This window comes from Danaus plexippus, chromosome Z, assembly GCF_018135715.1.
Source record: "Danaus plexippus chromosome Z, MEX_DaPlex, whole genome shotgun sequence".
Taxonomy (NCBI): domain Eukaryota; kingdom Metazoa; phylum Arthropoda; class Insecta; order Lepidoptera; family Nymphalidae; genus Danaus; species Danaus plexippus.
In genome coordinates, this window is record NC_083559.1 from 12501064 (window position 1) to 12513488 (window position 12425).

Below are 12425 nucleotides of genomic sequence, written 5' to 3' on the forward strand. Positions count from 1 at the left end.
TTTTCCGCGACTTTTATTTAAATATACAAAAAATCATGAATGTATGGATTCCAATACAAAAATCGCTTAATTTAAATCGGTTACGTCACATAACTACCAACAACTAATTATATGAGTAAAATTCAAGTATTTTTCAAATATACATAGATACGATAAAAATGCTGAATATCACATTTCTTCAAGTTATTTCGGTACTCATTAGTTCGCATTTGCTTAAACAGAAAGCTTAATTCAGAACAGACTATAATAAAATTATTAATAAAAATGTTGCTAGTATAATCTTGTAATTGAAAAGTTTTAATACAATTTGACGCACTAACGAACTAACACCTTTTATATGATATGATCTAGAAAAAACAACATTGGTGTTGGAAAGTCAGGAATAACTAACTTTTATAATCTCCAAAGTTATTTAAGACTGACAAAGTAATTAACCTGTGTGATGAAGCTTTACAACAATTAGAAGAGCTGATCGTAAGATAGGGATTTATAAAACCCGTGACTACAATTTAAATAATTATAATCATGAAAATATTACATTCTTACGAATAACAGTACTTATTAGCAAAATTATAAAAAACAAATATTTTCTAGAATATTTAAAATAATTAAAAATTTCTAAACCAGAATCTCGGTGATCTTATTAGTATTTAAAAAAATAAAACGGCAACATTTCTTGAAGAAAAGAGATCATATATTTGCAAGCTATAAAATCATGCCGTAATTAAATTTACCTTTTCTATTAACACAATATTCTATTTATGTATTTTAAAGGAATGTCTCGTTTCCAAATCTGCCTTTAACAGGAGTATATTAGTCCAGGTTGGTACTTGTACTTGTACTTCATACCAAACTGTTGCAAGTTAAACTTAAGCATTCAAATCTTAGACAAGTATTTGATATAATAGGTAATAGACACTGTCGCATATGTAAATGATGGTGAAAATTACAGCAGAAACTTTAAAATATAACTTATTGTCGAAATAAAAAACGAATTATTATTGGGTAGGTATTTAAGTCTAAATAAAATATAAACAATTTCTGAGACATAATCTATATAAAAAAGCGTCATAAAGGATAAATCCAAACATATTAAATTTCCAGCTTATTTCTGAATAAATTTTAAATAAAATAATTAGAAGTGTTCCTGAACTAAATTAATTCAGGTTATTTATTTAAGCCTTTTTTTTTTCTTTTTCAAATTTAAAATAGTGTTTGGATGTAGTAAAATAAAAGACCTACTATTTAAATACAAACTAATATATGTATTATCAAACGCAATAGTCCTCGATATTACATAATACAATGTTTTAGCAGACCTGTTTTAGTGAAGTCAGTACGAGAATAAACAAGCTATTGAGCTTGAATCGAACACTTCATAATTTAATTATAAAATTATAAATGTAATAAAGAAAAAATAATAAATCATATAACAGGTATGTTTATCGGTCATAGCTCACAAGACAAAATCATGACATATAGCGAAGTATGTGCTGTCCATATTTCTGTCTTGTACAAAATATATTTCCACTTACCGATATAAAAACATTAAATCAAACTTAAACATTAATCACATCAGACAGCATTTAAATTTATTCGGAAATAACTATCAAGATTGCTTCCGTAGTATCTTCAATAACTTCGCCCACAGGCTTTTAATCTAGCAGCCTATATTTGACGCTAACCTCTTTCGAACAGCATAACAAAGAAATTAGCTTACAGATCTTTACCTACTCTTTATCGTGAATAAAAAATAAAATATAAAATGCAACAACAACCCACATTCACACAAAAAGTAATTTTCTGTCCCTAAGTGCTACGTTAATTATTTTAATTTATTAGTAGCTTGGACTCCGCATAGCATTTAAAGTGGGACCATATAATTCAAAGGTGATTTTTAATTTTATTGTTTGTTTTTTTATTTATTTGTCTACATATGATTATGTTTTTTTTATATTATCTACCAGTAACTATAAATGACAATGACCGAGTCTGTTCCACATAAATTCTTGCAGTTTAAAATTCTTCTTTTGCAATTTTAAAGTTCAACTGGTTTGCTATCCAAAATTTAAGCAAAAAAAAATGCAATTGTAAAACAATAGCATTGACCGTATATTTCACAAAAAACAGACGAGTTTTTGAACACACCAAATTTTTATTAACGAATAAACTAAGGTAGGTACAGGTTAAGTTTATAGATTACATATTAATTGATATATTTAACAATATTACAATCGAAATCTCAATATATTTTATAACGTATCAAATTTAGTAATTCGATCACCTTTGTCAGTGGGGTGTCGCCGCCCTTGAATGTGCCGGCCCTTCATACTAAAGAAGTACAATGTCAACAAGTAACACGCGCTATGCAATTTTAAAATGATTATTACTGTACCGGTTTTATATATCACATTCATCCTCAACAGATATTATCCAGCTTCAAAAAGGTTACATCTGTGTCCTTACTGCGGCTTCCATAATTACCGAAACATTTAATTTTCAATCAAAGTTGATAAACATTCATTTAATTTTTTAAGTAAGTACGCGTGTGACATATTTGGAACAAATTAGAATATTGCGTATCATGTATTCGTGTAGGACGCGTTGATCATCGGCGACATGAATTTGTAAGAGTGGAATGTCTTGTTAATAAAAGACTAAAAATTTACTGACACGTAAAGAGACAAGTTTTGTCGACTAGTGTTGCATTCGCATCGATAGCGATTGATGTAAGAAATTAAAAGCAATTAAGAATATTACTACACAGTATATAACACATCGAAAAACCTTAATGTTTAAACTCTGTTATTTTTCGACTTACGGAGCAAAAATTCATAGTAGAGTCCTTATTATCTAATCTATATGCTCGCTCCAGACTTACATCCTCACACGAAATAAAAAACTTCCCCGTTGCTCATTCAATGAATCCACGTTAATACAGTAAAAACTAAAAAAACCGTATGACAGTGAAAACTTGCGTGAGGCACACTGATAATGATTACGTCAATACGTTTACCGCACCACCCTATTTGTCTCATTAACATAAAGTGAACCAGCGCGCTTGTTTACAACATAAACCTGAGATAATTTTAGCTATTTTCTGTCGTTTTGTAAATCTATATGTTTGTACTCTGTTATTACCTATATTGACAACTTCCAAAAATTTAAGAAACGTTCTTCAAAATTATCGAAATTAATATACATAAATTTTTAAGTTAAACAACAAAATAATTAAAATGTATGATTATCACTCGGTCAATTGTCATAAATATTTAAGACTTAAGTGACAAGAGGTAGTAATGTCGGCGAATTATAATAATTTTTAATGAGACGGCATGTTAACACGTCTTCAGCTTATATCGATTAACACTAACTTTAGTAATTACTTCTGAATTTTCCTGTCTTGCCTTAACATGGAGATCGTGAAGATCTATCGAAAACAAATACTTGAATAAAAACAATCGCATCTTAATTTATTTCAAAACTTTCATAAACTTATAAAAAAACTATGTGTAATTTTTTTTTTTTAATTCCGAAATTGAGAATTGAGATGATACAAAAGCTGTTTTCGTTATAAAATTTTACTTTAACATAAATACTTCTTCGTACATTCAAAAGTTATTTTAAACAGAATAAGGAATTGACATTAAAGGCGTCTCACAATCAGTGAAACGAGGATTCCATTTTCGTATATATAAAATTAATTGGACCGAGAATACTTGTGTTTACTGACTCAGATTGTATTTAACGATCTGTAATTTCTTACTTTCAATATAAATTCGATTTATAAATCAATCAGATGTCTCTTGCGCTGGATGTTTCATACGTTACTTAAATATTACTTTTTCGAGAAGGTTTTTAAATTCGATTTAACGGCTACTGACAATAAATTACTTTAAGATTTTTTTATAGGAGCCAATATGTAGAAATCTTTAATTAAGTTCTTTTAAAGATAATGACCTGAAGAATAAAATAGTTATGAACTATAAGTACAAATTTCATGAAAAATAATACATTAAATATAGAAATGTATTATTAAATTATATTTTTATAATAAAACCGTCAGGTGCTAGTCATGGGTGCGTTTTAGTTAGCCCCATTGTTATATAAAGACAAATTTACACGTCATAACAAACTAAAGCTCAGTCGCCACAATGCCGCAACGTGACTGACGGACCGCAAAGCCGTCATGTAACCTCAGTCTAATCATTCCATCAAGCGGCGTCTTAAACATGTATGTTGGTATTTATTTTAGAAATATTTTTAGTAACAAAAAGTTAAGCACAAATATTTAAAATAATTTATGCCATTGCGTTTGATTATTACAGTTTATTAAGAAATCGATTGCTCTCATGTTCAATGAGTTTAGCTTAATATTGTAACAATATTTCATAAACAAACTACCCCTCCCTTATAGTTCCTTATTTCTAATCATTAAATTATCTTGAAAAATCAATAAATAAATCTATCGAATTCCTTAATCGTTCCGTTTGACGTTATATTATTTTTAGTATACAATAAAGATATATACTATACAAAATTGTTGGACATTAAAGTGTTCCAATTTTAAATCAAAAGTAGAACGTGATATTAATTATGATATAGCAACTGCTCGGCCACACAACATTGATACACATACATCATTCATACAATTCAATTATACATTAGATTTGACTGCCCATAATTTGCATTATGATTACTTATGACCATTATGTTTGTACAACTTTGATTTATAGCATTTTGACAAATGTCTCTTACTCAATATGACTTGTTAACGAGAAATAAACTTGCTTGGCTATAATTTATGTTACATACAACAGTTATAGCAAATTTCAAAGAATTGGACAATATCTGAAGAAATAAAACTTCTTTTTATCCAATTTCATCTCCCAAAATGTTAAAAACGGACCTCAATTATCAGATGTATGTCCATTTACCATCAAAGAATTTAAGTCTAAGGAAATCAAGTCGACAAAGTTAGGTCGAGTACACGAGTCCTTATTATCAGATATGTGATATGTATGAGGAGGTGAATAATGAATTTTCTTTATAATCATCTAAAGGGACAAATAAAAATTCTATGCTATCACTGATTTTATCTAATTTTTGGGGAATTTTATCTAATTGAAATTTCAAAAGAATCGGACAACTTGTTACCTCTAGTCGAGGGAATAGGGTCGTTTGAAAAAGTTTTCTTTCAATACAATATTTTAGAAATTCTCAAAAAAGATTTGAAAAGTTTAAAATACATCTACAAACAAAATATAATTTAATATATATACTTCTGATATAATTAATACTACTGAACGATATTTTATATCCTCATGTGAGATATATTTTTCTCTTATAATTGTAATATTAAAAAAACTACGTAAACTTAATACAGTGCAAAAGTGTCTAACACTCAAGAATCTAGAATTATATGTAGTAACTCAATCTCATCTAAGTAACATAAGAAAGAGGGCGAGGATTTGAACAATGTTATTAAGTATATTATATGCAAATTAACAAAGAGTAGTGATATACGTAACAACTTACATTTAAATATCTTAATTATGGTAATACCATTTTCCTAAAATTCCATTAACTTTCATATATAAGCCTAAAAAGCCGTACGAATAGATAAAAATAATCATATTATTAAAAAAAATACGAAAGTAAATAAGTAACTTTAGGCAAATTAACTATTGACATGAAATATCATGACCTAATAATAATACCCTTCGAAACCTCCGCGTTTCCGGCGGTTATACTTACATGCCATTTCAAATCCAATGTCGTCAACAAACCAGCTTGGATACGAATACCTTTATTCACAACTTTCATTTAATATTTAAAATACATAATAAAAAAAATGTCACCAGTTTTTAATAAATCCTTGATGAATCTAAATTATGTGCTGTGGAAAACAAACGTTCAGTAATGAAACAAACGATCAATAGTTACGCTGCTATTTGAACAAGTACAAATTAACAATCAAAAATAATGAAGGTTACTTTACCGCACCTTAAAAAATAGAACTATAATAGTGACATGTCCATAGCTTTTAAATCAAAATTCTTATTAGTACGGAGTGGCCTTTGTAACTAGAATAGCAGTATAAAATATGTAACACATTAAAAGTTTTAAAAATTATATGTCGTCGAAATCAAATTAAAAAGTTTAATCCTTAACAAAATTAGAAAAAATCTTCATATGAAATGATAAAAATCTTTTAAAGTCATTTTGTTTTTTACACAATATTGATTATTATTCTTGCTTTGTTGGTATTGTATAAGCAAAATTGTACAAAAATATTAATATATTTAAATGCTTATTAAATGGAAGTAGTCGTTTATATAGTAGTATGATTAATTATTAATTAATAAATAAATCTTATTGGATGTAAACGTCGCCATTGTGCCAGCACATAAATGTACAATTCACTTTGAATAAAACAACATATACCTACCTTATATATTCATGAAACAAGTTGAATGTGTTACAGATAAGAGAGATGGATATGAGATCGTAAAGAGAGGTTTTGGTAATATAACTTTCATTTATCCCACAATGTATAAATGCGAAAGTTGAAACTTTCGTTGATCGACTTTGTGTGTCTAGTAATCAAAATACTGAACAAAAAATGCATTTTTTTAACTAAAATAACTGACATTTTAACACATATTGTCCTATAAATAATATAAAACATTAAAAACTATGACATTGTATGTAGTACAAAGTCAGTTAGCACGACTTTCAAATTGCAACAGATTTTAAACATACTTTTCGCTTTCAAAATCATTTGTTTTCTACATAATATTAAATATGTTTAGATTTTATTGAGACGTAGTCTTATTATATTATCTAAAATATTAATTATTATATTATAACGGTAGCCGCTTACCTGTTCAACAATATGCGACCACCGTGTCTAATCAAAACTGACCTTTAAACATACTCCTGACTCTAATTTTGATACGGCGATTATACATTAAATAATTATAAAATTATAATTATAACATAAAATATTTAGACCATAAAGGCAGCGTAAAGACATAAGCAAAGCACATTAAACTTTATAATCACGAATAAAGTGTTATATAATGAATAGAATATTATCAGTGGCTACTTTTTCTTTATATAAAAACTCACTTTTATTGCAATGACTAACTTTTCTTTATGACTAATAAATTTAGGTAATTAGGTAATATTAATAAGTCGGTTATACGTAAAAGGTTATCTGCCGCCTCGAACACTTCAAGTAGATTAAATAAAAGTATGTATATTACGACTAAATACCTTTATGACGTTTGTATATAAAAAAAATATTTTCATATCATACAAATCTGTTCCTCAATCTCCTCTTAACGTATCTCGCATAGCATTATTGCCATGGTGACATGCCGTTCGTTTAGTATTTGTTGTAATAATTGTACCTATGTGTATTAAACATTACCAACGCTATGAATGTGTAACATAAAAATGTTGCCATGTTAGAACAATCATATCCAAGGATACATTCATATGTGTCTAGACATAAATTCTATTTAAGATATGATATGAAATTAAAAAAAAATTGTTGAAATATTTAATAATTGAAATACATATGTGTCGTGAAAAAGTTGACGATATGACTAGCACATAATCTAATTTAATGGACATTCCGCCACGTGCCATATTCAATTTAATATCTACAGGCAGTAGTGTTTTTTTTTTATTAAATATAATTAAATATCACCTCGACTGGTTAACCGTGGTCCGTAAATCTTGAATACGTGAAACTATTATACTAAGTTAATAATAATTGGAATATAAATGCGTTGTGATATGTTTAATACTATATCACGATCAAAATCATTTCGGTTGCGTTTTATTTTTACTAAAATGAAACCAACTTTAGGTTCTTAGGTTCGAAATGAATTAATAGTAATAATTATTTAATGGAACTGCTATAATTAAACGCTGCGTGCCTCAAGACACGAGCCTTTCACACTTGACTCTTTTAGAAGGCGATTCACATTCTTTGCAATCAAGTTCAAGTTGCAATAGTTCGCAGTTTAAGTCACGTAAATTAATGACATAAGCCTACACAGGAAAGTAAAAGTTAAGACTGCGTTTATGTCAAAATATTTGCACGGACACAGTGACGCAAAGTTTGATAAAGTTTTATATGAAACTAAAGGACACACAGGCCGTATAGCTGTCTAGTCAAGATCAGATGATCATGAAAATATGTGGAAATACTCTTAAACAATCTGCTACTTAAACTTTTTTTTTTTTTATCTAAAAATTTATTCTTCGACTTTGAATTTAAGGTTTTTAAAACTAAAACAAAATCTAGATTTCCATAATGTCTTTCAAATACTGCAATCTTGACCGTTTATATTTCTGTTTGATTATCGCCCATTTAAAATACGTTTTGTAAAAAGTCGATTTGTAATAGCTAAAGTTATATAATATAATATACTGCAAAAAAATTATGGCTACATATATATAGTTATAAAAACTGAATTAATCGTTCACCTAATATCAAGAAAAGCAATCATGAAGGTGATATACATATTGTAAATCTTAATACGGTTAACGCTCCAAAACGCCATGTATGTGTCCGACCTAAATAACATCTGATCGACTGCTTTTTGCTGCATTTGTTAGAGCCCGGCTGGCTCAGCTTCCCGTATGAGCGACAGTTGACCTGACGGCCTTGGAACGGTACAGCTGCCAACAGTTACCAAGTTTTCTGACATTATTGCGCTATCGTAAGAATGTACTAGTTTTGTTTTAACCCTTGTTGGTGATCAATCAATGTCTCGAAGTGTCTAAACTAATAAATTATTCCAAATCTATGGCAAATCCTTCTTTTGGCATTGTTTCTATTTCACCTGTATCCAGCCGTTTCTCATATGTTATGAAAATCATAACTAGTAGTCTTGTATAATTACTTAATACTTACAGGTCATAAACATATGTTTGAAACATGTCGGAGGATAATTTCAAGCTTAAAAAATATTTCACACGCTTCAATGTTCTAATCGCTAAGATGTATGTGATGAAGTAAGAATTTCTTTCCAAATTTAGGCAAAAAATCTCATAAAGATAATATCTGGCAGTTAGTCTTCGTTTTTATGAGATAGTTTCAGATTTTAAACATTTCGCATATAATAATACATCATTATTTCTATGGTTACTTAAACATAATTAATTCTTTTAGGCAAATATTTATTTGAATACCAAGAAAATCGTGTGTATATCGTGTTATAAAATTATTATTTTAGACTGTACAAATATAACTTGTAGGCTATTAAAATTAATTAAACGTTGAAGTCTAAACTGAAGTAGCTACAATAGAAACTGTATTAGTGAAAATAACTAACCACTGCTTTTCCATCACTTCCACTATAACTAAATAGTGTGAAGGGAGAATATGAAACTTACCAAGATTATTAGAAAAATCATAATGTACAAGCAACTGTAAGAGAAAAACACGATAATGGGAGGAACCACTGAAATAGATAAAGACGTTGTAGGTATGTTTCAAACCGATATGTCATTTAATATTTGTAAACAATTTTGTACAATACCATCACACTGACATACACATATAGTATACATAAATCAAATAATTATACAGAGAAACATACTTCACACCACAACTTCTCCGAAAATATACGAAAGACAAACATCAATAATAAACTGCATAAACATTTTGATCATCAACATTTTGCGGAACGTACAATGTTTCCGTCATTATAAACACACTTTATTGCTTATATTAAAATAAAAGAAATTCAAATGAATCTTAATATAATATGTTACTGTTCAACCTTAAGCTTTAAGCTGTTCCTTTCTTTACAAATGTTTTAAGTAATGTATTGTTGTGTCGACGTCGTGTCACACCCCAGACATGTGACCCTGACATTTAAGTTTCTTGTATCACAATTTGATTCCATGTTTAAAAAAATAGTTCCTTGTTCCTTCCTAAGTTCGTTATCACTGCTGGCTTCAGCACTGTATGACACTAATTACTTGTCTACTATTTGAAGTAATTAACACCGACAGGAAAAAGATCACAATGTAGCAAATGTTCTATTTCCTTAACATATATAGTGATGATTTGTTTCCTTTTTTTTTTTATTGAATTCAATTATTTTTAAAACTTTTATGGTCACAGAGATATTTCACGATGTGGTTCTTTTATAATAAATTACAAAGACAACAATATTAAACCTATAACTTAACCGGTAGAAAGGAAAATTTTCACTCGTCTAATAACAGCCTATAAGGCAATCTTTGTTTTCCTGCAATTAAAGATAATGTTATTTGTACGCAACTAATTCATATGTAGTTGACAGTCACAGAAAAGTAAGTATTGAATTTCGATTGAAAATTTCCAGAAAATACACGAGAAATATGAGAATCATGTGTGGAGCTACGGGAAGTACGACCGATAAAAAGCGCGAGTGATTCAATGCGGAGACTTCTCCCGAGGGACCATATTTTTATTATTTTGTAATACGATCTATTAATATGGAAAGTAGACGATATCGTAAAATATTGAATAAAATCATGAACATTTGGAAATTTTGAGATGACTTGCAAATCAGGAAATATTGGAAATCAGCACTTTTTTTCTGATAGAAGTCAGGGTTAAAAAGGCTGTAAAATTGATTTTAATTCAATAGGCATTTGTTATTATCAATAAAGGGACAATATATTTTAGTTATAGCGTAGGTATCACGGAAAATATCTTGCAAGGAAACTCTCGCGTGACCGAAGCACATACAATTTATTTCTTCAATCTTTGTTAACGTCGCGCACGTCATCTCTCAATCCGTATCGCTCTCTTTTTAATCGACTGTAATCGTTGCTTGTACAATATAACATATTTTTATATAATTTTAATACCATTTGAAACTCAGTTAATTTGAAATAAATACAGGGTTATACGTACGGAAATTTTATGAATATTATATACATACATATGTGAGTCAGTTAAAAATTTACACGCGATACGTAATAAGGGATTAAAAATCACATATTACATAAAACACTTTGATTATCAGAAAGTAGATTGACCATAAGTATAAGGTAAACCGAAACGTCATTGCGATAGTGGACCTTGCATGCATATTTCTCGTAACTCGAATATCCGGAAACACTTTTAAATTGCACTCATTACTAAATAATTACGACCTTATTTTAACAGCATATTGTATTAGTGCCGTACCAAAATATTAAAGAAATTAAAAAGTGAAAGTAGCGTAAATGTGTGTTGCTAAAGACTTAACAGAATAAATACCATAAATAATAATCAAATCATTAATAGATATTATAGAACGAAATGAATTTGTTCCAATAATATATGGTTAAGACATAAATATATAAATATATAAAGTATATTGAAGGGTTCGCATCTTTACCCTATGCTGCAAAAATATCAGAACATATAGATTTTACAATTCAAATCTTAGCTATATACACATATTGATATGTGTGTGTATTGTAAAGATTTTTAAGAATGGCGCATATTGAATTTATTTTAGAACATATACACATATTTATAAAATGAGAAGACCATAATTCGCTTTTTAAAAACGTATACCCACTGACTGACAAGAGTTATCACTCGTCTTTTTCAATCCGAGGTTTATGAAAAGCTTGCTTCTGTTAAAATAACTTTTGCTTAACTATAGAACACGTACTAGGTCACTCGGTGCTTTAATTTTACAAATAACAGACAGACATCGTGTTATAGAATTATAAAATTATTATGATTAGGTTACTTAAAACTTATATAGAAATTATAAATTATAGGAACAAAATCAAAGTTACTTCTGATTTTAATGTAATACGTGCCATTCATTCAATCGTTCATTCTTTCATCGAGATTTAATAATAATTAACAAAATTTTAACAGAAACTTTCTTCACGACTTTATTTAAGAGGATTTTATCTCGGCCTTAAAGATGCCGTAAACTTAGATAACTATATTATACTACGGAATAAAATATTTAAAGAAAAGTTAGTATCGCATGTCGCATATATTTTTATGATTTATGAATCTTTTAAATACAACTCTCCGAAGAAGGAATTTATATTTCCCACTTTAGGCATTAAAGGCAATAACATCGGCTTATTCAAAAATACTGAGAGTCTTTATTGGATTTGATTACGTGAATAGTAATTAAGGAAATGATTTTTTAATATATATTATTGTCATATACACATAATTTTATTAACTTTGAAATTTCTAGATGTATTTAATATACATATCTAGCATATTATTATGTACTTAATAGAAGTACATTGTAATTGTATAACAAGTTGCTTGTGGTAGAGAAAGTATAAAATACACAAAAAAAAGTTCTGTCAAAGTAGCTCTCCTTTTTCTCTTTTGTCTCATAAAATTGACATCACTAGAATCTAGAAGGTTCTCATTACTG